Below are 27179 nucleotides of genomic sequence, written 5' to 3'. Positions count from 1 at the left end.
GTATCTCGGTGCAGTATCCAATTCCATTAAAACTTACGGTAAAAGAATTTTAAGCTCCTCTACGTACAAACTTTAATGATGCATGAAGCAAACGAGACGTGCTTCGTTTATACATAAAAAAAAATTTATAATCTTATACAACGATTACGCTTTCTGGAAGAATTTCAACGGACAGCGTGCGGACTTACAGCGAAGACTGTAAGAAAAAGAGAGTAGGTGCCCGAGTCTTCTATCTCCCTCTTTCCCCTCTTTACCCATTCGCCGAGCGATTTTGCGCAAGTGGAAACAGTCGTCGCTGTTCAGCCGCGAATAAATCCGCCGCGCCGCGTCGCGTCGTTTCTACTACGGTTGTTCGCGCGCTCGCCTCGACAAGCGCGAGTGATCCGTATTGCGCGTCATCCCTCACGCCACACTGTGCGGATAATTGTCATTCAGAAACTCACACAGAAGTCTATCTCTCCGGAACGGCGCGCTCCGACGAGGCGCGCAGCATCCTGCCGGAGTCAAAGCGAACGCAGTGGTCTCAAATGCGGACGATCATCGAATTGCGCGTCGCGCAACGTATCTGAACGCACGCACGCACGCACGCACGCACGCACGCACGCACAAGAATCACGTCGTGACACTGCCGCGTGCGGCGCGTACGTTTATTTTCGTCGACGGAAACGTGACACCCGCTGCACCGCTCGGGAGCTGCGGACCCGTCGCTCCCATTCAAGAGTCGCCGGCGGACTGCGAGCTCGCACCGTGTCGAGATATGGGAGTGGTGGGAGCATGGGAGACGCGGGACCAAGGGGGATGTAGTACTGCGTTCGCGGTGAGTGGGAGAGAACGACTGTGGAGTACAAGGGATGAAGGGAGCGAGAGCGAGATGCACAGAGAGGAAGAAAGACATGGAAGAAAGAGGGAGAGAGGGAAAGAGAGGGAGAGAAAGCACGACGATGCGAGAGAGCAGAGACAGGGATGCAGTTACGGAGGAGACGTGGTCCAAACGAAGAGCGAGAGAAAGCATAGCATTCGAAGAGAGAAAGAGAAGCGATGAACGAAGAAAGAACGAAGGCACGAACGACGAAGAAACGTGGATGCCCTAAGCACCTGGATGACGAGGAGGAAAAAGAAGGATGGAATATCAGCGATAGGAGAAGGACGACGAGAACGAGAGAAGAACGGACGAGGATGGCTGCGCGGGAGAGTGACAAAGTTAGCGAACGCGATATCCTTCCTTTCTCTCTCTCCGACTTCACTTTACTTTTCCCCCTTTCTCTATCCACAACCCTTCTCTACACTTCCTCCATTTCTCTCGCGTTTCATTCTTCTCGCTCGTATCTGACAGTTTGCACCCTCCGCTTCCTGCACCTTATACGCGCCATTTTTTCCTCCACCAGTTCGCTCTTTAGACACATTTCGCGATCTTTTCTCGGGCGTTCTCGCGAGCTCCGGCCCATCCTTCTTACTTTACGCGCCTCTTCAACAGCAACATGCTCGGGTGCACGTAGATCGCGTAAACGCAAAAGGATTATTTGCACCGCAGAACGCTACGATTATCGTCGGAAAACACGTTTTGAAAGGAGCTCATGTTTCTTTTCATTATAGAGCGCGCTACGACAAATTTCATACATATAAAGTACGTACAATATATTAATACATCTGTATATATTATTTTAATTTTTCAGAAAAAGAATTAAAAAAATTTCCTTTCTTGCTTCCCTTAACATTTAAGGACGATCAGTTTTGACTTGATATCGTTTTATACCCTGAATATGATTTATCGCAACATTCTTATCGATGATTTATCATAGAAGATTCTTCATTTTGGACAAATTGTGTTTATCAATAAAAATAATATTATTTAATTTTTTTCGGTGTCTCTCGAATTTTTTAACAGGAGAATTTTTAAATATAAGATAATTGTACGTTAAAATGAGTCTAGAATTAGAGCTTTTATAAGCATCTTCATCCGCTGAATATCGTTCTGTGTTTACCTAACTACTGTATTTTGTAACAGAATTTCCATAGAAATGATACGAATGTACCAAGCTGCATTCCTACAGTCGTATTGCGTAACTGCTACGGATGCTTCAAATTGTGAGTGGACAAATTGTTTACCACTGAGTGCACCAGTATTAAGGGTATTATCTTTACAGGTGGAATAAGCATACAAGTAAACTGGTGCTGGGTAATCACTGTACATTACATTGTAATCTTTTTTTTATATTTTAAACATGTGGAAAATCCAATATAATTAATATTACTATATATACATATATTTAACATACGAATTGTATTTTTAGTACTATTATAAATCGTGGTAAAATAAAATAATTTACTAACACTAATAATTGATTTGATATTTATCGCACTGATCTACAGATTAATAATATGTACTAAATCTTTGAAATATATTCCTTTTTTTATTTAATATTGATAGAAGAGACATTTTATCGATAGAGCAACTAAATTTTTATTTTTGATTAATGTTTAGTCAAAGATAAATCGAGATAAAAATTTCTATGCTAAAAAATCAATTTTAACGTTTGAGCTTTTTCAAAAATCGAGACGAGAGCTTTTCTTGTCAGAATGAAGAACATTTGTGTACAGAATTTGTTTTTATATATTCCATTTTCCATGGTATTTGGTTATATACAATTTATATATTTATGTATTTATATTTGACTTATACAACTCATGTACAATACAGTTTCTAACTTCTCAATAGCCTCGAGGTTCGTGAATAGAATATCTTCCGAACCAAGACTTGTGATAAACTAACAAGGAGTTGCTACCATATATATGCATGCATTAATTTTATATAACAAATCGATGATCCGTAGTTTACAAAACTGTAAGAAAAGTTTCTGTAAAATAAATCATTTATATATATATATATATATGTACATACATACATATATACATACATATATGTACATACATACATATATACATACATACACAAAACACATTAAAGGACACGAGAAACATAAAAAAAATATCGGAGAAAATACAGAACATAAAATATTTATGAACATATATAGTAAATAACATTTTTAAATAAAAAAAAACTAGTTAAGAAGTATGTGGGATAAAATAAAAGTTGGCAAAATTTGAAAGTCTTACAGTTTTTCATCAAAACCCGCAGTTTATTTCCGCAGGACGTAAAAACGATCATGAATGCATATGAAATGACTTATACCTAAGTAATATCTCATAAATTTCGATATCGCAGATTGAGTTTTCCATTCAATACGCTTGGCTCAACTCATGGGGGTTAAGTTTAAAGTAAGCCAACAGGGATGAACAGTATTATGAGAAAGCTTTTAAGGGACTTATAAATTCGGTTTCAAGGTGAAAAGCAACAATGTACTGCAAATGTGTACATCGCAGGAAAAATAATTATGTAAATTATGATAATTAATACTTCTAATTATTAAAATTATAAAAAGAGAAAATGTAAAACAAATGGTTTTTAAAACTTGAAATAAAATTTTCGATAAATACTCTCGTCTACAATTTGAAAAATAATTCATTTATATTATTACACACACGCACGCACGCACGCACGCACGCACGCACGCACGCACGCACGCACGCACGCACACACACACACAAAATTTTATAACAATTAATTATAACTACTTTTGTGTATTTATGCATTTTTAATTAATATAATGTATTATAGAAAGTATACAAATTATTATTATTAAATTCAGTATTTTGTTTGCTTAAATGAACGTGTTGATAAAATTTTGTTTTTATTGATCGTTAGACTGACGAACTGTTTGCGTTATAAACGTTAATTTTAACTTTCCTAGCGTATTCACGCATTCACGCGTTCACACGCCATTAACGCGTACACAGTTATTATTTCACATTGTTGCATTTTGAACTTTTGTTGAAAACAGGTCTGCTCGCGCAGATGTGCCCATCAAAATATAGCTTTATAAATTTCCATCCCAATGAATTTGATCTTCGAAAATGATAGTTAAATTTTCATAGATCGCTGGTTTAGATCAGATTTTAACTCTAGTGAATTTTCTTAAAACTTTTTACGTTAGTTTGTGATATTGTTCTTTGAAGAGTCTCAATTTCAAGATTTTAATTTTTTTAGTCCATTACTATTATTCGCTTTACCCGTTAGCTTTAATAACAGAAAGATAAACGGAATTAAAAGCGTTAATTGAAAAAGAAAAAGAGTAGAAACACTTTAGATACACTCAGATAATAAAATGAATTTGCTTAGAAAAGTAGAAATAGAATTCGAGCTAAACTTCTTCATTAATTTGCATAGTTTGAAATAATTTTATATATAATTCTATTCAAAATAATAATAATAAATATATAAAATATATTAATACATTCCTGAATATATTAACACGTTAAATAAATTATATATAAAATAATTCTCTTTAATAAACTAATAAGAAGCGAAACATATCCCTTGCTGTGGGATACTACAACTTTTTATACATCACTACTGAGATTTCCCTTAGAATTGCACATCTTTTCGGTCTGACTCCCGTATCACATTCTTTATTACACGGACACACTTTTGTTTGAAACGCTCTGTATTCCACATGCGTCGCAGCGTTATTATTCTAAAAATGTTCCGGGCATATCGAAGTGTACCCTTCGCTTCAACCGCAGCTGATAGAAAAATCCGACATGACCGACCCTTCGGCAGACTTTTGACTGCCAAAGCTCACCCTTCTCAATACGCAAAGGTTTCCTAACATCGGGACGAATGAGGTAAAAGCTTATACAAAGCTCTGCAAGATAGGCATCTTCTGGTATACGGAAAGTATGTCCAAGGTGAGCTGCCTATAACAAGTTAATATCTCAATGACTATCTAAGGCCATCGAAAGAACATTTAACGGAAAGAGTTTAACTCTTTCAACGAGAAACTTAAAAAATACAAAAGTGGATCTGAGACATTTCCGTATATTGATTTACATTGATTAGTAATAATTTATATATATAAACATTTTTGAAGTCATTTAATATAAATTTAAAATTTTTTAATGGAATATCTAATATAAAAAATGTTATAAAATTTAAAACGAAATAGATTATATTAGTTTTCCTTTTCAAAAATAAATTAAAAAATTTCAATTTTAAATCTTCGTATTTGCATTTCGTTAATTCAAAAAAAATTCATCGCAATTGAATTACAAAAAGCAAATTACGAAATTTCCGAAGCTGCAATTTTGAATAAGTAAAATTTAAATAAAGTAAATTTTAAATTTTTGATCAGAGTTTCCTAAGAGTGTTGAAATTATAGATCATAAAAATTAGAAAACAATTTCTGAACAATTTTAATAATATTTATAAAAATAATATGCACTTTCTCCTTACCATTTTCCACAAAAAAAAAATCGCAAATTTAGGCTTTGTATTAACCCGTTTAGATGTACTATATATGCCTCTTTAATAATTTTATACGGTCAATAAACTTTACGACAAAACTATATTTATTATATATACAATATGCTTTTATTTATATAATACAAATATAAAATTAAAGAACCGGTAAAAACAAACTTTAAGGACTGAATAAGGATTGTATCGCAATAAGAAATGTTTCAGACGAATTCTCTTTCCACTCGAAGAACTTTTCATAAATCTTTTTTGCAACAGTATCGTAATAACATTTTTGTTGTTCATTTATTTCGATACTCATTTATTTATAGCTTCAACATCAATAAAGAACGTTGCTTTTTTTTCTAAAACGCCTCTTTATACTTCGCTCGATGTGTCACGGCTTAAAAAAAAGTGACGTAAAGCCGTAAATCGTATAGTAAAAATATTATGTCGTACGATTCAATCAAGGAAATTACCAGTGCAGAGCGAGGAGCAGAAATGTTTCGGAAGTTACAAAAGCAAACATCCCGATGCCTGTGTAAGTAGCATTTTGCGCTTATCTCGCGGTATTAAAGCGACCCCTGACTTTTTCCCGTCTTCGAGCCCGTCGCGCCGTCCTAGTCGCATAGGTGTCACGTACACGCAAAAACTTACGGGAGCGGCTATAGGCTCATTCGGCCGGAAGTACCGGACATCGGGTGAAATACGATTGTGCACGGATGGGAAGAATAGGGACGCGGGGTCGCGGAATATCGGGTGGCTGAGGTTGTAAGGGGTCGAAAGAGGGAAACTGAAAGAGAGATACCTGGACAGAGAGAGAAGAAGATGGAGAGAGAGAGAGAGAGAGAGAGAGAGAGAGAGAGAGAGAGAGAGAGAGAGAGAGAGAAAGAGAGGAATCATCTCCATGCACGCAGCAGCACTTGCGTATTCTCCCCCTTTCTCTTTGTTTAGCCGGATATCGCCGGTTCGGCCCGCAGTTGTTATTTACGTCGGGCGATGAATAACAATGAACGGGAACGTATATTAAACGTATCTATAAATTTGAGCGCGGCGTGACAATTTTCGCTAGGAGAGAAACGACAGGGGAAGATGGGCGCGTCGATGGCGGGCGACGGCGACGGCGACAGAGCGGTGGCGACCGCAATGATGGCGATGGGAGTGCATTAAAAACGATCGTCGACGGAACGACGGAGGAACGGAGGAACAGGCGCGCGGATAGTGGCCCGGCCATCCGACCGATCGTTTTCCACGCTCGTTCACTCGCCCGCTCGTGTCCTTCGCCGCGTGTTCACGAGCGTTTTCACACGAACGAGCGACGCGTGCTGGCATTGTTCGGGCCAGACAGGCGTCCGTGCACGTTCGCTCCTTTTTTCCCCCGCCCATATTTTTTCTCACTTCTGTATAATGTCGATTTCTGGGAAAACTGGAGTAACGGCAAAAAGTGCGCGTGAAAAATAGGGATCGAGCTGGAAGACAGCTGCTTGAATGCTCGCTTTAAACCATCGTAGGGGTATGCATCGGAATGAGAAAGGCGGAAAGATTGCAAGAGTTACAATTAAATGTAGTACTGCAAGTTGAACGCTGAAAGTGGGGCGAGATCGAAATTCTAAATAAAAGATAGGATAACTCGTTGATTTACTAGATTTCTCTGCTTTTTAACTTGAAGGGTAATTCTTGTGTATTTTTCTGTAGAAAAGAATCTAGGATTAAAAAAGTTCTACCAACAGATTATGAGAAATCTAAAATTTTAAAACTAGATTAAAGAACAATTATTAAAATAATATAAAAAAATATATACACGTAAATTATTTAAATTAACTTCTTTACAAAACAACAAGCGTAATATGATTTACAGATTATTTATTAGTATTCAGTATCGAACACGTGTAGTTTGCCAATGTAAATTAAATTCGCGTTCATTTAAACTTTTCATCTGAGAATGATTCCGACAACACAAAGTTGACATATGGAGATTCTATTGCCGGCCGTCCCGCGTAATCATCGAACCCTCCCCGATATCGTTGGACCTGTTGTTGATAATTGCGAGCCATTGTAAACGTTGCGAACGTGCGAGGAAAGAGCAGCAATTGTTTAGCCCCGTTTGTGGCGGTCAGTATTCAAAATCGTCATGCGTCCGAAGTTACAAAGCGAATATTAACTCGCACAATATTTTCGCAAGGTACTTCATGAACGTATTTCATCGTGTCCGCGGAAATCAGACCGATGAAATTTCACCGATCTCATCCCCTTCTCTTCTTCCCACCCTCCTGCGATCGTGTCTCGTCGCGCGGTATAGGCGAAGCTACCCCGTTGAATATTGATGTAACATCGTGTGTCGGCGAATGGAACGTCATGGCGAAAGAACGTGCGGATCTATGTGTTCGACATATAGATTAGAGAAACTGATTTTATTAATGTAGAAAAAAAATTATCGTCTAATCTAAATTAAAAGTCTTCATTTAAAAGTCTAAATTAAAAATCTTATTACTTATCTTTATTTTACGATCTTGCACAAATCGTGCAAAACTAACTGCAATACTAAAACAGAGCAAACTGATACTCATTTAATTAGGCATACGTTCAATAAAAATTACGCATCTATCGCATAGCCTGAGTCATCACGGTTTTTATTTTTAACGATAAACCGTGCAATTACATATAAAGTTTGAAAATAGAGACGGAGATTATGATGCTACTTCGGAAGTAACGACGTCGTTACATCTTAATGCCGCGTATTCGTGTAGAGATGTTTTTTATTTCTTTGTTTTTTTTTTCTTTTACCCGACACGATATCTGCAGGTCGCGAAATGAAAGAAACTTATTATGAGATAATAAACGGCGCGAATTATCGCTTCTATAACGGGATAAACAACCGACCGGACCATGATCGTTTCAGCAACATTTACGATAGGTGCGTATCGGGTCGAGAGCTCCATGAAAAATTTGTTGCTAATGCACCGGTCATCTATCAAACACCGCGTCGTAACGCGTGGGAGATGACGCGCAGAACTGTCATTGCGGGTTGATCGTGCCCTCCACGTATTGGTTTACACGCACGTGAATTTCACGCCATTGTAAAAGCACACGTAGGATGGGATGACGCGTATAAGATATTAAAACATTAGTCTCCCTCGCTGTCGGAAAGTTAAACAAGCATTTTCGATGACATTATCAGCGCGTTGTTGCTGCGCGCACTTTCTCTCCCCCCCCCCAAAAAAACGATAATAGCAACTTCGTTCTTGAGTTTAATGACACGTCGCATTCTTCCTATCGTCGACTTCACGCTTCGTCGTCTCACGTGTCCTTTATCACGTTGCTACTTGTCTCGCGCGCGCGCGAGAACCACGTGAGATACTTTTCATCGCCCGACTAGATTACCGAGTAGGTCTTTAAGAGTCCTGTGGTAGTTTGAGCGCCGTACTTCCTTCACTACTACAACAAAGCCCGAGTTTGGCGCGCGGAGTCTAGGATAACAAAACTAAGAGAAAAATTTCAAGAATTGTCTTACTGCGAGACTCTCGCTCTCTCACCTGTCTCCCTTCTCGCCCAACTCCAATTTTTATATTGCAAATTTTTGCTTCTCCCATCCACTTCTTCGTAGATTCCCGTATCTCCAACATCCAGAGACGGAATAAGAAGTAATAAGAATCGTACGTCTTAAGACAACGTGTTTTTTCCGCAGCTCATACTTTTTAGAAGCCCGGTTTAAGGGGCTGTTCTAGTCTGGAGTGCGAAAAAGTGGGAATTTCTTTGAAGTAAGCTGCTGCACATATTCTTTTACATTTTCACATATCTTCTTGTATTATATTTAATAAATATCTGTAAACTGTGATATTACTAATTGTTTATTAGTTTCCATTGTATTAGTTTTTAAATAAATTATTATGCGTGTGTGTGTATAAATTATTTTTTACTCGATGTTAAATTAAAACATTTTGTTAAGAAAATCGATACTTCCGTTATTTTTTGAAAATTGCGCTATTTCATTTATCCTAATTCAGACTATAATTTCAGGAAACATAAAAGATAACATACATTTAGCCATACCAAAATTTATAGACATTTACTAAATACGTAAAGTAGATGTGTAAAAACATAGAGAAATGTGCAGCAGTTCTCTTTTTAATTTTCTAAAAGTAGGCCACTTTTTTGTGCTCTCTAAAATACCCTCTTAACCCTTTCGCTTCGCGCCCCGAGGATAGGTACAGTTTCGAATTTGCTCTCGCACGAAGCGTGAGGACGAAACTATAAGCGACGCTGCTCTCCCGCCTCGCGTCTGTATCTTACTTCTTCGTTTCACGTGTATAGCGTAATGCCGAATAATAAGCAGCCAAAAGCACCCGGTGTAATATTACGTCGGATCGTGTGGTAGATAGTGCGCCGGTTCCTCTCGTCTGCTAAGTTCCTTTGCCTAAACGGGGCCGTCTCGCTCGAAGGGCGGCTTATCGGTGGCGGACTGCAACCGCTGTTCGAAATTTCCCGAAGCGCCTACGACTCCGCCGTACTCTCCCGTCGTTCGCAAAGCCAAGTTTCCGGCCGTATAAGCGCATATCCAGCGCGGAGTTTCCCGCGAATTGCGAGCGAGACGCGCGCCACGGATGCGGTTGTGTTTGCTTGCGAGAGCGGACGAATCGGTCCAAGTATTTACACGAAAAATACGGAGGGAACTCGGGTAAATATCAACGCCTAAAAATATTTTACCGACGAGCGTCTCAAGTTGGAACCGAGCTTTCGAGGAAAGAGTTTAAAGCGATTATTTTATTCCACACTTTCGAATTGACTATTGTCAAACGATTTTGTAATAAATTTCTAGCTCAAAATTACAAATCTTGGACAGCGCTGATGTCCAAGACGTAAAACATATCCAGATGTAAAACAATTGACGGGACACGCAATGTGAATGTACCACGTTATGGATTACAAATGCGCGTGTTCATCTACAATCAGATTAGAGATTGAGATTTTCCTTACGCGCGTTAAACGCATGGAAACCAGGGGTAACTGCGACGCGCACGACGATCCATTCGAAAATACAGAGAGGCGGAAGAGAATGATACAAAATTCAATGTTCTGCACAGTAATAGGTTTCGATCGCGTGGATTCCGCGAAACGCACGTTTTATTAACGAAAGATCGATCGTAACTTACCACTACTCTAGCCCGTGACTCGTGACTCGCTCCGCACTTCTTAACGATATGAAGATAGAGGATGAATTACGGCGCTTTAATCGATCGAGAAAGTTCAAAGCTCGACGCGCGACGTATCCGAATTCATTAAAATATTTTAAAATAGTGTTTAGGATTTGTAGTTTTGGGCTTGAAATTAAAATGTATCAATGTTTACGTGTATTGCCGCTTCTACTTTTAATTTTACATGTTCAATGTGTTATTTTATTGAATATTAAATTATATTAATTATTATCCTTAATGCATATAATTTTGAAAAATTCATTAATATATTTGATCAAACACATATAAAAATAGAGGAAAACCTCTAATATACCGACATATATAGATTACCCCACTTCTCGAAAACTAAACATTGCACCTTATTAATCAAGAGGTGCGGTCGCGTCAAATCAAGCGCAGCGAGCTAATAAAAACATCGATCTTAGATAATTAAAAAAGTAAAAAATTCAATAGTTTATACTTTTATGATTTTTTCTCTATATAAAATCTATTAAAAATAAATTCTTCAAAGAATAAAATTTCCAAGGTATTCTCAAGGTTTTTTTCAAATTGCATAGTTTAAACAATAGCAATATTATTGATAATATTAAATTATTTTCCTATTTGCACCGACTATAAAAATTTTATTTATATTTTTCTTGTAAGGCAATTTTAAACATAAAGTTGCATTGGCATAAAAAGGCAACAGAATTATACATTATTGAATACACGGAATTTAATATAATGTAATGGAAGCAATTTCACGCACACACTTTTCAATTAAAAATTTATTAAATTTAATGTACTTTTAATTTAATGTTTATCTTAAAAACATTGAATTTCATAACGTTTTTAACAGTGCGAGATGTAGCGTAAATTGACGCACCCATCTATCAATAATTAATACGTATAATTAATTGTATTATATTTAATCTGTTAATAATTCCCGTACCATCTATTAAAGATTACGAATGACAGACCTCAACAATTTTTAACGATCTCAGATTATTCTCGTCTTTAAAACTGAGCGTCGCGTGTTGAAGTGAGAAGGATGAATTGCAATAAGACACTAATATATTTTAATTTTAAAACTACAAATCTTGAACAGCACTGAATTAAAACAATGTAAACGCATCGTAACATTTATGTAAAATATTTTTAATGTTCGCGTTCAATAGATAATATATACGCACACTATTGTGCGTATATATTAGCAGTCGTGTCTCTATACCGCACAAATGTGTCGTGTGATTTATCGTTAAGCGCATATACATGCGTTCGTATAGGCAAACTCATCGGAAGATGGGATCGCATGATTGCCTGCTGTGGATCAAGCACAATACCTGGAAGCAATGATGTATTATACAAAGCTCTCCGTTTTCGCTCGCGTCGAACGGTCGCGCGCAATTAGAGTCTCCTTTCCTCTTTCTTTCACATTCGCGACAGTACTGCGATACATCCACAAATAATTGTTCGCTCGGCCGTAATTTATCATAAATTAAAGCAGATCGCGCAATTGCATCATTGTGAATATTATTTATGCACATCGCGCAATTGTCGCCTGTGTCACTTCCATGACTTTAAGCAGCTATTATGTCGTGTTTGAGGTAGCATCCGTGTTATAGGGAGATTACATGGCTCGTATTTCAAGATACTGTACGTAACTGAATAGCTTCGTACAACAAGCAAAGTTTTAAAAGTTCTTTTATCGCGGAGTTTTTTTATACTTCGGCTTTTTTGGAGAGTAAAAATGTTATTTGATAGAGGAGAGTTGCCAAATGCATACCACTTCAACTTTTTTTGTGATATTTCCCGTTTGATATACTAATCTGTATGTAAAAACATTGGAAATTGTAGTTTGATATTCGAGAAGATATCTATTATTACAATATTTAATTTTTCATTTATAACAAATCAAAATAATTAAAAACATCAGATTAATAATAAAGATTTATTAACTTTTAATACTTATTTTATTAATAATTTATTGAAAAAAAGGCACAAATATTTAATAATTAATAAATAACAATAAAAAAGGTAAGGGCTTCAAAATAAAATTATCTTGAATTTATTTTTGCAATTAACATGTTTTTATTGCTTTCAACTGTAAGACGACTGGTACGCATTTAGCAACTTTTTCTTAAATCTTTTCAATAGTTCTCTTTTCAATAGTATATTATATACATATTATGTTACATGACTTAAATCATATTTTTTAATTTTTGTCTTTTTTATACCTACATGTAAAAAATATAAAATTTCCTTTCCTCATGGTAAATGAATCATGACGTTTTTCAAATCAATGGCGGAAATCTTATACATATATCTGTAAGCTGCATTACGATATTAATATCACGCATTAATTAAAAAAAAAATATAAATAAAAGTATCACATATCTCTCCAATGACTTTTTCGTAAAATATCACAGAATTAAAAAGCGTTCCGCATAACGTCGATAAAGATGCGGAGCGACTGCGTACAGCGTACATATCCATTAAACTCTTTCATTCTCCGTGCCGCGTATCTCCGCGAACGGTCGCGCACGTGTCTCTCGTCTCTCTGCCGTTTTGCGATTCCGTTTGCGTGTTACGAAGCGCGTCGTTTCGGATCGGTCGCGCTTCGATGGCCGTGCCCGGATAGCGATGCGAGAGCTGGACAGAGCCACGTCGGGACATTCGTCTATCCGTTCGAGCCTCGTCGATCGCTCATGCATGCTCGTATGCAGAGCCGGGACAAACGGGTCGCTTTGTAAACGCGAATTTCGCTCGTCGCGTAGCTGACGGTCGACGCGGTTCCGGTGGCTTCTGTTCTGTCACGATTACGCGCTTCCGTTCCGCGTGGCGCGCGATCGTTCGTACCTCGCTGTGAGAATCAACGCGCGGTGTAATATAGGTATATACCCCTGACAAGGGGGGCGAACAGGATACGCGATGCCCGACGAAGGGTCGGGGGTGAATGACGGTGGAAGGTTGTAAAACAGGAAGGAGCACGACCGCGACCGCAGACTTTTATGAGCGTGCTGTTACCGAGCTACTTTGATAAGTTAATTGAAGCATTCACAACGCATTTCGCGTTTTACTAGGTTTTTACACCACCCAGATTACTGATGCCCTAATGGCCTGATTGCAGGTATAATGGGAATGTCCATTTCTATTAAAATTTTAATGACAGTAAGACAGCCTTCCTGCACGCATCATTTTTTAGTTATAAACGTCAATAGTTTTATCAAGATGTACATTGAATAAACTTTCTATTTAATTTATAATAATCTCTCGCTTTACTATTAATAAGATTTTAGTTAAAAGCTATTAAATATGAACTGTAAAAAAAAGTAATCGTGTGTGACTTGGATAGAAAATAAAAAAATTTTAACAAGGACTATTGTAAAAATTTAATATAGAAGTAAATGGAAGGGTCTTTTAAATTTATAGCTGAGATTATCTATATTTTTTTTTAAATAGAAAATAATAAAAAATTTCTATTAAATAAGTAAAAGAGAATTTATGATATTGCGCCATATGGACAACAAAATTCTTAATTTACTTTTATTAAAGTTGTTTCCATAAATTTTTTATAAAGCGTTATATTACATTTGTTATATAGTCAATATATTTGTGAAAGAAATTAAAAAAAAAACCCCGGTTGATTCACACTAAAATAGTACAACGACAATTATTTGTAGTTTTTTCTGTCTGGTGAAAAGATTTATGATAAAAGTTTCATGGTGATATACATGATAGTGGTAGTATATTCTTCCACACAAAACTTTTTATTCCATTTGTAGAAAAAAGAAATTAGTGGTCTACACTACTCACTCAATCTATAAAAATAACGTGGAGTATTATAAAAATATAAGTGGATGTTATATAGGGTATTGTCGTAACAGTCCATACGAGACACATGCTATAGTTTGAAAAAAGGGAAAGTACTTATTTACTTCATAAAAGCTACAATTTGCAATTAAAAAATTTGAAAATTTTTTAATAAAAAAATCAAGGTTTTTTTTATGTCTTTAACCTTTTGAAAAGTTTTTGGATGACTTTTACAGTTGTAGACTTAGAATTTTGTTGATTGTGTCATTGCATTGATCTAAGAAAAAGATGGCGTCATTCCAGAACCGATATATTAGTTTCTGATCCGGAAAGGTTTCAATTATTTTTTTGCGCATTTAAGTTTTATATTATGTGTTTCTAAAATAACTATTTAATAGCATTTGCAATAAAACATTATATAAAAACATTATAAAAACATACATAAATACAAAAGCAAAATAAAATTCACTTAAATCAAAAGCCGATATATCGACTCCCGATCCTGTAGAGGTTAAATAGCATCATCAAATTTAGTAAACTTGTTACATGTTGTAAAAATATTCATTTAACATTCGTAGTAATTGCGAACATGTATATACAACGAATGTAAAATTTGATAATAAACTTTCTTTTATGAAAACATACAAATGCAGAGTAAATTGATAAAAAATCAACATTAGTTATACATAATTTTTGAAAGTGATGGGCAATTCATTAACGATTTTTCTTAACGACGCGTACATGATTATTTTGAGCGCTTGTTACGTGTTATGCTCTTTAATATCTCACTTCTGCGCTGTTCATTAGATACCTTATATTTTGCCTCGTAAAATATTCGTTTTACAAGCAATTACTTTTCGTTATCACATAATTTATTCAATACAGATCTAGAAATTTTCTCATTTTCAACTAACGCAGAAATTCTCGCGTATAGTAAGTTTCACCGCAGCTACCCCACGAGAACCTATCAGACAGGAAAATCGCAACGAAAGTGGTAAAGGATGGCGCACAGCTACTCGCTCTGAATACTGCAAAGTTGAGGAGTTGACTCTCGCCGGTTTCTTCGTAATAACTCTTTTGGCGTCTACAATTAGTGGTTAGTCCAGGTTGCTTGCACGCCAAGCACGTCTGCAAATGCTTCATAAAGCGTTGCACTCCGCCATGAAGGGGTCGAGGTTCCAGGCCCGAGGCGTGCTCCATTCCGTCGTTCTCTCGCAGGTTGAGCCAAGACGGTTAAACGAAAGTAAGACGATGGGATGACGTGGGCGGAGAAGAGGGAAGATAGTTAAACGGGGTGAGAAAGTAGATGGTCCACTGGGAGCGTTGGCGCCGTTGCAGGCAGGTACGTGGCTACGTATGAAGGTACGTTTGCCAGTTAGCTGACGCCAAAGTAGACGTTAACTTACGCTGCCCGCGGGGCGAGAGCTCCCTTCATCCCATGGCGTGTGAGGGAAGTAATGAAGAAATAATTATGAGAGTACGTGTCGAGATTTTATGGTACCGTTCGCGAGAAGAGACGCAGCTGCGCCACCGTCTATGTAAACGCGTGTTTCACGCTCGGCACGTTTCTCAGTTCGACATGACACAACTGGATTTACGACCGACGGTCGATTCGCGACGCGCTGAATCCAATTGGGAATTCCGAAAAAGAGAGAGAGAGGGACGAGAGATTTGACAAAACTACAAGTACGATAAACGAAATTCAAATTTTTTTTTATCTAAACCGTCGTTGCAATGTGAATCGCGAAAGGCTCGAGGTTACTTGATAGTTTGATAAATAACTAACTCACTATATAAGAACGTTTCTGTGAATCATGAGCGAGATTTAGCGCTCCTCTTTGCTGTACACGAAGCGATTAATATGCATTTTATCCTAATTCAGCTTTATTTCGTAAATGCGAGGTCGCGTATGAATTACAATCACTTAGAAGGGCAAGAGGGTAGAGCACTTAATAATAATTACCGTGAAAATTATGGGGGGCGCTCGCTTTTACTGCTATAAATAAGTGAGAAGGAAAACGCGGAAGAGGGAAGTCATTTTTGCTCCCTTCTCCAAGCTTTTCCGCCAGCAGTTACCTTTTCCATCCCCCTGCTTTTTGTAACACCCTCGTTTCTTATTTTAATCTCATTTTCTTTTGTATTAACTCTCTAATTTATGTCATACACGTGCTTCCAAAAATCTCGTGCCAGCTTACGATCTTCCTCAAACGTTCGTAATATGTACCCCTGATTCGTTCTATTTATTTCCCTGCATTATATCATCTAACTTATACTGACTCCGTCATAAAAATATTGCCACTCCTCTCAACTGCAGGTACGAAGTAAGACAAACGATAGTTTTACGGCTTTACCGTCGGAACAACGATAGCTTTTGACTTATAAAATAGAATATTATGGAATTGTGATTGTGACTAACGCTCGAACATAATACAATGTAGTTTATATAAATTAAATTTAATCGTTTGATAGATCTCTAAAAAAATATACGCATTCTATTCAAGGAATGTGTGTTATTCTCGTAAATTAAAATTTCCATTTTTCTCCATTTTTCTCCCTTGTCTTCATATTGTTCAATATTATTAAGAGAGGTATTCTGCTCTAAAATTTGAAAATAGAATTTTGATTTTTTTACATTTTTAAAAATTTAAAGTCTTGAAAACAGTTTGTACATTAGATGAAAATAATGTTTTTAGACACGAAAAGTAAAAAAAAAACTTCAAAGTCATTTCCTTCAAAATCACTTTTTTGTAACTAATCTCTTTAAAAAATTTTCAGTACTGATACATCCTTCAATTTCTCAATTTAAATTCTTTCAATTTGTTTAACCAACCAAGTTGTAATCTTTTTTGTTGCAATGTCGAGAATACACTTCCATTGTTCAAAAATCATGCGTGATCGTAATTGCGAGATGTCACGTATTCACCTTCGCTGTCTCGATTTCTCGCTATTTTTACCCATTGGAGCTCGGTATCTCTACCACGGAAGGGAAAAATAACGAGGATAGAATCCCAGAAACAATCATTGTAGCCCTGAATATCTCACGTTTCTCCTTTAGGAAAATGGCAGATGGTGTAGGATAGGATAGGCACCGTGAAATGCGGCAAACGGCCATGGCGCGATGATACCTTCAAACTCTCGGATTCTGGATCCCAATTTTTAAACGCGCACGAGTTCATAAACGAAGCAATTACTGTCGCGATCATCTAGTTGGTATTGCAGTCGACAAGCGTATTATCGATTTTCATACCGTACGCGATGTCGCGCGTCGTTTCGAAAATTAAATTATGTTTGAAATACAGCTGCATTTAAACTACTAACGTACTCGGTTTTTGTAGAAATGTGCAATGAAAAAGGTTTAATATGAAATGTGTAGAAACGGTTGCACACATTTTGAGAAAAAGTCTTGAATCATGAAATGGTAGATACAGAATCGACGAGCCGAAAACATTGGCTCTAACATCTCTCTCTTTCGAAAAGAACAACTGCGGTAGATCGTGAGTGTGTACCTCGATCGATAGGATTTCTCGTTGCATTCAGGTCCAATGGAGGAAAGATCGCAGACGAAGACACTGCGCAGCGATGTTTGGTGCAGCGATCGCTTCCCTATCTTCGAGGTTCAATTTGGCAGGACGTGTCACGACGTTACGAGAGTGAGAGGAAGAGCTTCGCAAGCGCTATTTTACGAGGGCGCCGTGAGAGGGATGCCGGCAGTTTAAGTTTTGCTCGGTGCGAGAGGTATCGGGCGAGATCGTACGAAAAGCGTACAGACGGATCAGGTGTACGTTCCGCGTCTGGGAATACCCTCGTGGAATTTATGATTCCGCCGTGTCGGTATTTTCACGCCCCGTTGGATTTCCGTGCGCTCTTATCTCGCGCGTTTGACGTAATGCCGCGCGATCACTCGCCGGAAGATATTGGCACGCTCGCTTGGTTGCGGTCAATCGCAGGGTGACTCGCGAAGGTATCGCGCCGTTTTTGCGGATGGCGAATATATTCCGATGCGCGCATGCACGGTGCATCGAGAACACGGCGATCCGTCGGAGTAATATAGGGAAATATTGCTTAACCGTCGTGCTCTCTACGAGAATTGGGTCGAAAATAATCCTCCCCGCGTTTGTATCGCCAATTACGCGCGGATTATTCGGACGTGAAATCGGAGGTGCCGAATGATGTTTAGGGGGAATATTCGGAGATATGTTTTTTTCCCTAAATTTCAATTTGGATTTAATACAAGTAGATTTGTTAATTAAATGTTTTATATTATTATATATTATCAAACGGTTGGAAAAAACTTTTAAAAGTAATTGGTTATCGAAAACGTAATCAATTATTGTAATCAATTATTGTTAGTTAAAAACTCAATTTATTAAATTTCTATTACTTTTTTTAAATACTAATTGTAAAAAAGAATAAAAAATTCATTTTTTCAATATGTTATATTAAAATATTAATAAAACCAATACTATTGTTTTGAAATTTGCAGGATCACGACAAATTTAAAGAGCTTTTTTGGCTTGAAATTGAAAGGTATCAGAGTTTTGTTATGCCTGTTACCGTTCTTGCATCTTATCTCACAGCCCGTTTTCTCATAATGCGCGACACTCTTCCTTGTTCCTGAGATCGAGCATCGCGTATTACGAGATAGGTACTAATCGAAATTAATCACGCAATGTTTCTAAAATTTAACTTGCTTATTTTTCATTAATTTCAGAAGTAAATCATATTATACATAATGCAGTTTTGCAATCACGATGTTTCCCAATCTTTGAACGAACGGTTGCGAAATCCATACTGAATCATCAACGGTGCAATTTTCACACGGCTATTCGCGATAATCATCCTCGTCTTGGGTAGCGTGCTGTTACGAGATTGGATGTCTGCGCTATCTCCCGCGAGGTAGAAAGAAAGAAGGAAGATACTGTCGTCACCAGCCGGTCGGGCGAGCGAAATGAACTTTATCACACAGCTGGGATCTCCATTGGAAAACGTGAGGCGCGCGCGAGAAAACCTCTATACCCTGTCCTCGCCTGTCCCGTCATTGCGCCGCGCCGTCTTGGTGTTCCACTTCGGCTTCGGCAACGTGACGCGTGCTTCGGCAGGGTCAACCGATGTAAAAATATTTATCAACTGAGTACCGGTGTTAGTCGGTCGCGGCGACGACACTTTGCCGGGGAAGGTTGGATGGTGCACTTGAATTTTGTAAAGTGCACTTAGTCGACAAGAGCTTTCTCTACCGGGCGTGTCGGCGACTTCTCGAAATGACTCCCTTTCATTTCTTCCATACTCCTCTCTGTCTCTCTCTCTCTCTTACTCTCTCTAGGCGGAAAATCTATTTTTCCGCGATAGAAGCTCTTTCTCTCTCGTTCCCTATTTATCTATCCATCCCCATCTCATCTCGCCGAGAGTGGGAAAGGGTAACGTTGAAGCAAACCCAGGTAAAAAGCCGCGGCTTTTCAGCGATAGTTATCAGATCTGAATTCAATTCGCCATTCAGACAACGAGAAGCGCATCGGAGGAACGTCCTTTCCCTTTATCTATGTCTCGATGCTTCGATATCCCGGTCTTTGTTTCGGAAATAGAGAAACAATGTCGTCGAGCCACGCTCGAAGAACTCGATCGTGACACAATGGCCTCGTAACGTCGTGTCGATGCGTTGGCGCTACTAAATCTTTTTTTTATAACCCTCCGCGTATGAGAAATGAATGAATACACGTACGATGAAAACGAAGAGAACGACGATACGTCGACCGTGTCTGGCCATGACGGATCGACGAGGATTCGATGCCAATCCAACAATATGACGACGAATTGTCGTCGATTCGAACTGGGTTGTCTCACTTCGTAGATTGGTTCGCAGATGCGCTAGAGATAGGAATGCATTTATCTTGGAATTCGGAGAGATCCCCCACTAATGGAAGTTTACGTGATATAAAGAAATATTGATAATATACGTAAGTGTAAATTAAATATATTTCTTGCTAGTCAAGTAATAAACCACAAATAAAAACAAAATTAATAAAAAATTAAATTAAAAATATAGAACAAATTCCAACAATTTTTAAGTGCAATTAAAGAATATCTTAATAAAATCAAATAATTTAATTTTTAAAAAAATCTGAATTATGGTAAATCATTCTCTACTTCATACGATTTGAAGAAATTTTTTGGTTTTTGAAAATTTAACTTTACGTATTTGTTTGGTTTTTTCCTAGAAAATATTTTATTTTCATTTTTATATTATTTTACGTTGTAACGCCGTTCATGCAGAATTTGTTCCGTATTCGTTTGTAACATGTAAACATGTCAAACGTAACGCATTGTATTTGTTCAACTCGTGTACATAACTTTCGTTGAGAAAAGTGCATTAATTTGCGCACAATAATTGCCATCGCTGTTCGTTGCCATGTCCTTTGAAACGGTCAGCCTCGAGCCTCGACCCGCGCGAGTTAGTCGACTATTCAACTTTCATGCAAATGTCGCGTTTGGTCACAAATATCTCGTGTGACCGCCCAAGATACCCTTCTGACCGAGTTATGCATGCGTCCGCGAGACAATAAGAGATACGAAGAGAGGAAGGAACGAGAGAGATAAAGCTGGCCCTGGGACGAAATTTACGCGAGATTCCGGATAGAAAATAGGGTCGGTATAAGTCACGGATATAAAGGTTAAACGAGACGGCTCTAGCGGACTGGCGGAGTCGTTACTATTACTTCCGAGCCTCTAGGTTTTAGCTGGCGCGCAGTTTTCAAAGAGAGAGAGAGAGAGAGAGAGAGAGAGAGAGAGAGAAAGCGATTCCTCTTTCTCCACCGCGAGCTTCGTCTCCATCGTCCATCTCGCTGATGCACCACGCGGTAGCCGGGCCAGACGATGAAGAGAAGAGTAGCGTGTAGTAGCGTGTGGAGAAAGGGGATAATGCGAGCGAGAGACAGACGCGAAACTTTCGACGAGAAGTAGTCTCGGTCGGCTGTTTTTGGGAAAAGAGAGGATTATATACTTTCGGAATATCCACCGTTCTCTTTCGCCATCATCATCGTCGTCGTCGTCGTCGTCGTCGTCGTCGTCGTCGTCGTCGTCGTCGTTGTCGTCGTCGGCTACCAAGAATTCGGCACCGCTCCAGTTAACAATCGCGATTAAGATCCTTCCGTGGGCATCGCCGTACGAGCTGCGGACATTAGCGGGGAGATTAACGTTCGCTACGCTCGCCGTTACGAGCGCGAAAGCCGAGGGAGGACGTAGGAAGCGAAGATCTCGTTTCCACGGGCGATAAACGAAGTATGCTCCAACGCGCTCGGATTTCGTTTCGGGAGGGAGACGACGGGAGTATTGGGATTAAGGGGATGTCGGCCGCCGCACGGTTAAGATGGTTTAGGAAAAATAGAACGGTCGTTTGTGCCGATAACGACGGCTGTTTTTATCGATTAATGCGTTAGCCTGCAAATCGGTATTTAATAGATTATTATCTTCACTTAAAGCTATAAAGGAAGAAACCCGATGCGAGGAATAGAATTTCAATAATATCAAGTACTTTTTAAGCGTAATTACCTTCAAATACTTCAATATTCATAATATGTTATTTGTAGGAGAGCAACTTTTTTCTTCGTAATTTTTCCATTATATAAAATTTTACTTTAATATAATTATAATAAATTATGTGTATGTAAAAACGTCTAAATATCTTCGTTCATGATTTTCAAAAGAACCTTGTTTCTTCCTAGAGAAATGTTTTATACTGCAGTAATTTAGAATTTCTTGTAAATTATACGTAACGCGGTAAAAAACTTAATAAAATTATAAATATTCTTGGTATATTTGTAAGTGTGTACGTGTCAGAGACACAACTTATGCCAAGTTACATCCGCATTGCTCAGAAGTTTCACCATTCTTTATAATCCCAGGCCATATTAAAAATTCTCATCCGTGCCAGAAGGCACTAGGATTTCATACTCGTCACTGCCACTTGCAGTTTCTCTGGTTCATGAACGTTACGAATCACGAATTATTATTCATCTGCCAGCTCGGTCACGAACGTAAACTGCTTTATAGAGCGGCACGATATCTACATGTTTTACGACAACCAGTAAAATTTCTCGGCTACCGCAAATACTTCTAATTTCCTTTTCGCTGTCAAGTGAAAGAGAAAATAATTTTTTTATTCCCTTATAAAAGGAATTAGGAAAACAATGGAGAAAGCTCGCTTTGCCAATCAATTAATCACTTTGCTAATCAATTCGATCGTGCGAGATACAATGGGCATGTGACATATAATATTATAATGATAATTCGTTGGAAAATCCGGATAGAAAATATTTCCAAAGAAAAGAGCGCAAGCGGTTAGTTTATGCGCTTTGTGGCGCGAACGCAATGCGTGAAGCATTCTAATGCAACCGTTCTCGGTTTATACAATAAATAGGAATTTGGCAAGATTTTATACCAAACCAACGATTCGCTGACGTGTATCGTTTATGTAAATATTCGCTACAATCTTTGGAATATGAATCGGAATATAATCATTCGTCTTGTGAAAAATAAAAACAACCTAGAAGACTTTGTTTGATAGTATTTCGCATTCGCGATTTCCCGTCGACGCGAATATTACGAAGCGCTTCATGATGATGAGGAAAAGAATCCTGCTGCATATTTAAAGATCCCCCGGGATTTACGCTGAATGTGTAAAATCACGAGTAACTTTAATATTCATGAACTTTTGGTATTTGAATCTCTCTTGGACAAATCGAAATGAATTTATATCAAGAAACAAATACGTGAGGGAAAGAAAAACGACAGAAACTTTCGGAATCTTGTTGTTACAAATAGAAAACAAATCTAAAATATTTACAAATAAATAACTTATGTAGAGAACTATGAGTGTAAAAAATACAATCCGATATAGATGAAAAATAAAGCGAGTTTAAAACAATATATGATTAGTGAATCCATAGTGCACACTTTCACCTTTGTAGTACCTTTTTAACAAGAAAAAAAGTTAAGAAAAAAATTGATATGTATCGGTCATCTAAATCGTATAACTTTATCGATATTTTGTATTTTTAATTGATTTAAGCAAAATGACAAAAATATGAAATAAATAAGAAATAAGAAATATAGATGAAAATTTAACATATTACAGCTTTATTTCGACATCTTTATCTTTTTATTATCATTATTAATTATTTAATACTTGATCCTTCTTTCAATAAATTATTATTAAAGTAAATATTAGTTAATAATGTTTTACATTTTTAATTATTTTATAAATTCAATACTTTCAAAAGCGATTGATTGCCTAAATGGTACTTTTTGCAGTATGTTGATATAAAGCTTATAATAAATTAATTATTGGTTAATTATTCAATTATTATTTAATTCGTTATTGATGAAAGATTAAACGTTGTATTAATAGTTGTATTTGAAATATCAAACTACAATTTCCAACATTTATTTTCATATAAATCTGTACGTTATAAATAGTAGAGAACATTGGTAATAAAAAAATAACTTATGTAGTGCGCATTCGACAACTCTCTCCTACAAATTGATAAACTTCCTATCATTGTAAAGTCATTGGCACGAAAAATTAATCTAAAATTACGTTACAATTTTTAGTTGAGCTTCTACGAAGCTGACATCATTCCGGAAAAGATCGAGCGAGGAGAGCAACGGCGAATCTGATAAAAGAGACGTAGGAGATGAAGAGGAAATAAGCAAATAGGAGACGATGGTGCCAGCGGCAATGCGATATACATAGCGATGAGGTAAAAAGGAGTAAGAGTTATATATTCCGACATAGTCAAAAGGAATATTCTTTTGTTGGTTCGCAGAGGATAGTTTCCACGACGGATTGACATTTCATTTGAATAACGTTCATCCTGTTTTCAATCGTTTCCTCCGTGTCTTCCGTACGCCCGGTGACTTGCTCCTTCGTATCCGCATAATTCTCTCCCGATTTACCACATTTTTTGAAAGCAGTCGAACGGAAGATATCCCACCGACAATGAGTCGAATCTATTGTCATCACGTCGCGTCACATCCCTCGATCTTATTCGTAAAGGGATTGGTGTCAGAGCTGAATAATTGTTTCATCGATGTGTCATGTTCCCTTCAAGAACATATTAATTCCTTTCACTAACAAATTTGAGCTACAGAAGACGTCAATTTTTTCAAAGGAAAGAAAATATCGGAAACTTTATCTATACAAATTAACTTTTTAAAAAAGATAAAACAAAAGAAAACGGCGCCAAGTATACGTGTTCTACAAAAGATTTAATCAAAAACTAATCCCAAATTATAATTTAATTGTCGGTAAAATCCAATAAAATTAAAAATAATATAATACTAATTGAGCTTTATATTATTTTTCATTTTTTCAACTAAGTACTTTATTTAAAAAATAGTTTCGGTATTAGATATTTATTTAAATTAGTGGACAGAGCGGACACTTTTTCGTAGTAAGAAATATTACATTTTAGTGATTATGTGATTAATGTTACATACACTTTAATTTTCAGTTTTCAAATGTAAATTGTATAGATTTAGAATTTGCTGATATATTTTCTATAAAAAAATGCGTGAAAGTTGCAAATATGCAACAGTAGAGACCGGTAAAAGATTAAAATATGTTATAATATTAACTATTCAATGCAAAAAGCTCTGTATAAATGTTGCAGATGTACAAATTCGGACAGTGAAAGAAAATCGTATGGTGCTCTAGAAGAATCAACTTCCAGACGTTACAGAAACTTGCCAGAATCAAATCAAAGAAGAAACAGACATTATTAATGAGTAATTGTTATTAATTGTGAGTATGTGTGTACGTATATTTTCGAATATATTATATTCATCGTAACGATCGATTGTATCATAGCCATATGTTTCATTTCCATATCATTTGTAATATACAATACTGCTTTCGATTTTGATTTTATTCGTTTGTATTAAAAAAAAATAATACTGCCAATATAAATGTGAAAAATAAATGGTTTCATTATATGGAACGTATCTCTCGTAAAAAATATTTTCATAGAAACCAATCTCGTAAGCATACATATGCGATACATATGTTTCATTGTACGTTTGATTATTCGCCGCATTAATCACGCATAATTTTTCCATAAATTGCGCATAGCATTGCCATAATTGCCGCATATCAAATTTATTGACTGCATAGGCAATTTCCAAAACGAGAAGCGTGGAGAAGCGTCTCCACAATACAAAGCGGGACAGCTCATTCGTTGAATAAACAAATGTACTCTGTCGTGCTGTGACCCACTATTGCTGCACTACGAAGTGCCGATTAAACGCGTTTTCGATTATCCTCTTGCATTTGTCGAATTTACGTTTAGCTTATTATAATGTTAATTCGTGCAGACCGCGAACTCACGCTGGAGCGTTCTAGCGGCAATAAATTCTGGTCACGCTTTTGTGTCTGTCAGATTCTAAATCGAGTTTTGTGTGCTTCGTTTGAATCTCGCAATCAAATTACATTTATACCTATTTGGGGCAAATATGAGCGTTGAGAGGATTTGAGGAAAACATGAAACATATGGACTCACACGCGTCATGCAACTTTGAAAAAGTACTCTTGACACTCTCTGTTTCAGAACTTATTTCTCTCTCAGATGGTCTATTAACATATTAAAACTTAGAATGGGAATGCGTGCAAACTATTAAAACTTGTCTCATAACTCGTAGTTTACATAAGTCACGAAAATATGACAGGGTAATGTTATTTCACTAAAATAAGTAGCGATTCACTCGCAAAGGATCGTTAGAGTGCCGTGTACTTTTTTGTGTATGAAATCTATCGAATAACGATAGATTATCAGTAAAAGTAAATGCGCAAAACAGCGTTTCTTCGTTAGAAAAGTCTCGTTCTTAAAGCGTAAACGGTTAAGCGTTAGATGCAAAATCTTGCGGTAAGGGTCTATAACGCTTTACGGCGAACAATGCGTCTTAATCGCAGCAAGTGCCACGTGTGCGGTTAACGAGTTTAGATATTCCAGCTGTATGTCAGAATTTTGATAGTGAGCCCCACACGTTTAACACGCACGTCCGGCGTGTAATGACCCTCGAAACGTGTCGCTGTCAAACACGACTTGACCTCCGTCGAGTGGCGGGCGACGGTCGAGAGGATGTAACCGCCCGGGATGACTCCGAAGCCTGGGACGTGCGCGTGATGCACGTGTGACACATGCATGCTCCGTCCACCCGCATTCGCCGCCGGCCGTATGAATCCGCGACCAATCGGCCAATAATCACCGGCCACGGGCTTATAATTGATTCAACACGCGCGCTCGATCATCGATTCGCAATCAACACTGGACCAATCGCCCGAGTTTCGGTAGCCGGACAGTTTTGCCTGATCTGGCATTATCTACGAGCCATTCATTATTGCTATCCCGCGTGATAAGAAGCACCCCGTGATTTAGGCCTGTGAAAACATTTACATAAAAAATATCCTAATTGTATAAAATTTCTATTGATTTATTAATTAAAAATTAATAAATTACAAATTTTACATTTCTATAATTTGTTATCGAATAACAAAAATTTAATTTTATATCTCTTAATATTTTATTATAACTTAGATAAACTTATTATACAATTAACATGATGCATTAAAACTCTTTCTCTCTCTCCCTCCCTCCTTTAGTAGTTTTTCTGTCTTTTGAAATATGAGAATTAGATTTGCTACTAAAAATGAACGACTCACAGACTTTTTTCAACATTCAGCACGAGTGTATGTATATATGTATATGTGTATTCACGCCAAGTATTTTCCGCAGTATTGTAGCGGGGAAAGTTTAATTGCCTCGATAAGCCGTTCTGAATCGACAGTTTCGAAG

The 27179-nt window shown here is 37.3% G+C and overlaps 1 protein-coding gene and 1 long non-coding RNA gene across 10 annotated transcripts in view; one reads left to right on the top strand and one right to left on the bottom strand.

Annotated features, from left to right (window-relative positions):
* The window catches only part of LOC105193845 (protein artichoke), an 84933-nt gene extending 84180 nt beyond the window's left edge, over positions 1-753 (bottom strand). Inside the window, exon 1 of one of the 2 annotated variants that reach the window (XM_026135206.2) lies at positions 444-753. The gene's annotated coding sequence lies outside the window, so the exon portion shown is untranslated. Of the gene's footprint in view, positions 1-188; positions 298-443 lie in introns of those variants that run through there. The other variant, XM_039459052.1, reaches the window with a different exon arrangement.
* The window catches only part of LOC120356875, a 66212-nt gene extending 40880 nt beyond the window's left edge, over positions 1-25332 (top strand). For 4 of the 8 annotated variants that reach the window (XR_005576607.1, XR_005576608.1, XR_005576602.1 and 1 more), the window contains exons 2-3: positions 23941-24089; positions 25002-25332. This is a non-coding gene — a long non-coding RNA (uncharacterized LOC120356875). The other 4 variants (XR_005576604.1, XR_005576603.1, XR_005576606.1 and 1 more) reach the window with 4 other exon arrangements.
* Positions 25333-27179: the final 1847 nt, after the last annotated feature.

The sequence above is a fragment of the Solenopsis invicta genome, chromosome 16, assembly GCF_016802725.1.
Source record: "Solenopsis invicta isolate M01_SB chromosome 16, UNIL_Sinv_3.0, whole genome shotgun sequence".
NCBI lineage: Eukaryota > Metazoa > Arthropoda > Insecta > Hymenoptera > Formicidae > Solenopsis > Solenopsis invicta.
This window is presented reverse-complemented; position numbering and strand designations above follow the sequence as displayed.